Here is a 5,172-nt window from a genome sequence, read left to right as displayed (position 1 = left end):
TTCGGAGATTAGTTTAGAAAGCTGGCCTATCTGAGTTTCGAGCCCTTAGATTGAAGCTTGTTGATTTTTAAGTGTTGTCTCGGTGTTCTAGAAATGGGGTTCTGACGCCGAGATAAACTTTGTGAGCATCTCTTCAAGGTTCGGCTTCTTTTCAGTTGATAGGGCGGTTGTTGAAAACCCAGAGGATGTTGTTGTCTTTGATGTCCCTGACCGCCCCACGAGAAATTGGGATGGTTCCTCCAACCTACATTATAAATGTTACTATATGGGTTATTTTGGGATCGAGAGTTATTGTTACCCATATATTGGACTTCTTCCTCCTCGATCTAGGGTTGAAGGGTTGATACTCTGTGCATGCTCCTCCTCCATTCATCTCGCACCCCATTACTGGATGTACCTAGGTAGAACCAAGTAAACCATCAATCTTTTTATTTAGAAGTTCTACCTGGTTTGATAGTATAGTAACTGAATCGACGTTATAAACGCCTACTGTTTTAGTTGGTTTTGTCTTCATGATTTGCCACTGATAGTTATTCAGTGACATCTCCTCTATAAATTCATAAGCATCGTCAGGTGTTTTATTATTGATGGTTCCGCCAGCAGCTGCGTCAACCATTTGCCGAGTCGAATTCAGACCATTATGGAATGTTTGAACCTGTAGGCAAAGCGGTAACCCATGGTGAGGGCACCTTCTCAGTAAGTCCTTATATCTCTCCCATGTATCGTAAAGAGTTTCTAAGTCCATCTGCACAAACGAAGAGATACCATTAAGTAATTTGGTCGTTTTAGCCGGCGGGAAATATTTTAATAGAAATTTTTCGGTCATTTGTTCCCAAGTAGTGATTGACCCTCGTGGTAATGAGTTCAACCAATGTTTAGCTTTGTTCCTTAATGAAAAAGGGAATAACCGAAGACGAATGGCATCATCAGAAACACCATTAATTTTAAATGTATCGCATAGTTCCAAAAAGTTTGCTAAGTGAGCGTTGGGATTTTCATCCTGCAAAACATCAAACTGAACAAACTTTTGTATCATTTGAATTGTGTTAGGTTTCAGTTCAAAAGTATTTGCAGCTACAGCAGGTCTAACTATGCTTGATTTAGTTCCTGTTAAAGAAGGTTTAGCATAATCATACATAGTGCGTGGAGCAGGATTTTGATTAACCGCAATTACAGGAGGTAGCTGATTGTCTTGGTTTTCAGCCATCTCTTCGGTTGAGGGTTGAGTATCGTCCTCTTGCTTGTTCTTTGTGTATCTTAAGCTTCACCTTATTTCTCTTTGGTTTCTACGAACTGTGCGATCGATTTCTTCGTCAAAAAATAGTGATCCTGACAGGTTTCTTCTAGTCATAGACTATAAAAACCTTCCAAGAGAAAGAAAAAGTAAATGGCTAAAGTAATAAAAATTGAGCGTTTCTAATATCTTAGTTCCCCAGCAATGGCGCCAAAAACTTAATCGCATGATTTCATGATAGGTTTTAAATATTTATAATTAATCGTTCTTGAAACTAACTATTATCGCGATATAGGCAAGTGTACCTATCGAACAGTAGTATAGTTTTAGCAAGACCGAATTGTCAAACCCAAAGGAACTAAAAGTACTAGTAATGACTGTCTTTTTATTATCTAGCCTAAGAATAAAGAGGTTTTGTTTTAACTAACTAATTATCTAAACTAAGAACTCACAGAGAATATAATTGGGGAATTTCTTTTGGGAAAATCGATTGAATTCAGACAATACCTAAGGAAAAAATCCACCTAGACTATACTTGTTATTCTGGCTCCGAATCGGACGATTTATTCATTTAACTTATTCTATGGAGATCCCTAAGTTATATTATTATCCCTATTCAAGACTAATAACATCTAATCCCTAGATTGAATAATTGAGACTTTTCTCTAATTAACACCCTAGGGTTGCATTAACTCAATCTATGGATCCCCTTATTAGGTTTCACTAATCCGGAAAAATCTTGTCACCCTATGCCTAGGCACGCAAACAACTCAGCTTGTAACACCCCTTACCCCTACCCGAGGCCAGAATAAGGTACGAGGCGTTACCGGACAAACATACAAACATTAAACTAAAATACGGGCCATAAAACTTCATTCATATTTCAAAATGTTCATTCACTTACACATTGTCCCTTATTTGAGTCTACGAAGCCCAAAACATACTTTAAAAAGGGTTCGGGACTAAACCGAGAACTTACGAAAATCTTGGAAATTTCATGCTTTAAGGTTTCACACGCCCGTCTCCCAAAGCCGTGTTCCATACACGGCTGAGACACATGGTCGTGTCTCTGCCTGTGTGGAATATACCTAGGCTATTTTCCAAGCTTTGGTCAACCTTAATCTCTTACACACTTGTACATTTATACCAAGATTATCATCCTACCAAATATCTTCGGCTTAATCATCAAGCATTCATATTTAAAGCTAGATCATATCTTTATAAAATACCACAATTCAGATGCGCAGAATAACATGTTTGCCTGAAACATTTCAATTCAACTCCATACCCAACAAGCATTACATTGAGACTAGTCATATATATATATATATACATGTCATGATACATATCATTCTCTTTCTGTTTTCTAATAAACACATATCATTTATTTCATTATATCAATATTTCATATACCATAGTTTCCATGTATTCCACATATATTTATTTTCCTCCTCCTCCTCTCCATTCCACATCCTTAATGAAAATAGCATTCTTGTAAGTACGATTTCACAATTTACTAATAAATGCTCACATTAAACTATCCATATGAGTCATAGTCACTTACTTATTTATAATTCGAGCTACAGAGCTCCAAATTAAGATCCGTAAATTTCTCCTGAAACTAGACTCACATATATTTCTACCATAAAATTTTCATAATTTTTGGTTTAGCCAATTAGTACAGTTTATTCATTAAATTTTCCCCTGTTTCACTTTCTAACAGTTCTGACCTCTCTTCACTAAAAATTAATTATCTCACAAAACAGAACTTGGATAATGTTCTTGTTGATTTATCTTGAAAATAGACTCATTATAGATTGTAAAAATATAAGTTTAAGCCTCTGATTATTTTTATCCAAATTTTTGTGATTTTCCAAAGTCAGAACAGGGGATCACGTAATCATTCTGAACCAGTCTCACAAAAACATAAATATCTCAAAATATAGAACTCCTTTTCTTGCTCTGTTTCTTTTATACGAAAATATAATCATTAAGATTTAATTTAATATCTCATTCAGCCTTTGATTCAATTTCTACTATTTTTGGTGATCTTTCAAAATCACGTCACTGCTACTGTCCAAAACAGTTTTATTGCTAATTCACTCTTTCACACTTTCTTTGTATTAACCTCATTTTAACATACATATCACAAATCATTTTCACCACATTTCATACATCACAAGTATAGGCCCATGATTACAAGGTCACCATAAAATCATCCTTACGTATAATTTACTTGTTTATAACCTTACCACATCCCAGTCGCTTAATGTACACATCATTCACATAACCAAGTTCCTGCACTTATTCATCACAAAACTCACAAAGCAATACATAGAGAGTCTCCCGTTGAATATTTCGAATCAATCCTCGATACTTGGTGGTTTCAGCACATAGCTCTACCCATCATATAGTTCGGCTCTCTTGTACACATGGTGAACACTCAGTACCACCCATGTGACCTAGCCAGTTTATCTCGTAGCTCTCTTATCTACATGGTGTCCTTCACCTGGAGCCACGCATGTGACCTAGCTACATCATAATGTCTTGTAGCTCTCTTGTACACATGATGTGCACTCAGCACCATACATGTGACCTAGCTACATACCATCTGTATCATCCAATCTTTCCGAAGGTTCAACCGGGATTTCTCTCTCTTTTCCAACAATTTCAAAAATCAAGTAATTATCAACAAACATATTTCCAATATTATTATAAAATATCATAATACAAGTAATATTGATGTATTACTTACATATAAACTTACATCTCATTTAATATCAAGGCAATAACATTAAATTACACATTGCCTTACTAAAAATCATATGAACTTACAATTTCCCATAATATCCATAATCATAGAAATCACATTTATGTATGATAATTCAATGCACTTCATGTACCATAGACATATTTTTAAATCAATTCATAAACTGGGCACCATAAACATTTAATTTAACATAATTCAATTAATTCACTAAATTTAACTTTCAAATAAAAATTACAGCATTATTGCTATATTATTATCACACCAACTTACATACTTTCAACACCTTGGCAATCATAGTAAATATATCAATTTTACATTGAAACATGCATAAATTAATGCTTATTATACATATAAACTTACCTCGATACTAAAACGGCCATTTTACCAACTTTCCCAATTTTCGATTTTTCTCTCATTCTAGGTTCAATTCTCATTTTCCGAGATCTAAAACATCATATTTTACTTATTTAATTAATGTACTATTCAAAACAGTCCTTAACTCAAACTTTGGAAAAATTACAATTTTGCCCCTAAACTTTTACATATTTACACTTTTGCCCCTAGGCTTGGGAATTAAACTTCATCCCTTATTCTTATGTTTTATGACATGCTGATCACTTTTTCCTCCTATGGAAACATCAAGTTCTCACTCTAACATATACTTATGACTATTAGGTATTTTTACCAATTAAGCCTTTTTACTCGTTTTCACTCAAAACCGAGTAGCACAAGTTGTCTAACATAATTTAAAACCTCATATTCTATCATAAAACATCAAAATAAATACATTTCACCTATGGGTATTTTTCCAAATATGAACCCTAGCTTAAATTATTGCTAGAATAAGCTTAATCAAATTACCGGGATTCTAAAAACGTAAAGAACTTGAAAAACGGGGTTAGAACGGACTTACTATTGAGCTTGGAAAGCTTGAAAACCCTAGCCATGGATTCCCCCATGCTAATTTCGGCCTCCATGAGAAAGATGAGTCAATTTTCGCTTTATTTTCCCTTTTTATTTCTTTTAATTACCAAATGACCAAAATGCCTTTCCTTACTAAACTTTCAAAAATTCCATCCATGCCCAACTTTTGTCCATAACTTAGAAATTGGTAAAATTGCTATTTAAGACCTCCTAATTAATATTTCAAAGCAATTTCATACTAGAA

General features: G+C 34.3%; 1 non-coding gene across 1 annotated transcript; it reads left to right on the top strand.

Annotated features, from left to right (window-relative positions):
- Positions 1-671: 671 nt before the first annotated feature.
- On the top strand, positions 672-778 carry LOC128294582 (small nucleolar RNA R71). The gene has a single exon (XR_008284890.1). It is a non-coding gene; the product is annotated as a small nucleolar RNA R71 (small nucleolar RNA).
- Positions 779-5,172: the final 4,394 nt, after the last annotated feature.

This window comes from Gossypium arboreum, chromosome 6 (assembly GCF_025698485.1).
Source record: "Gossypium arboreum isolate Shixiya-1 chromosome 6, ASM2569848v2, whole genome shotgun sequence".
NCBI lineage: Eukaryota > Viridiplantae > Streptophyta > Magnoliopsida > Malvales > Malvaceae > Gossypium > Gossypium arboreum.
Note: the sequence above shows the minus strand (reverse complement) of the source record. Positions and strands in the feature narration are given on the sequence as shown.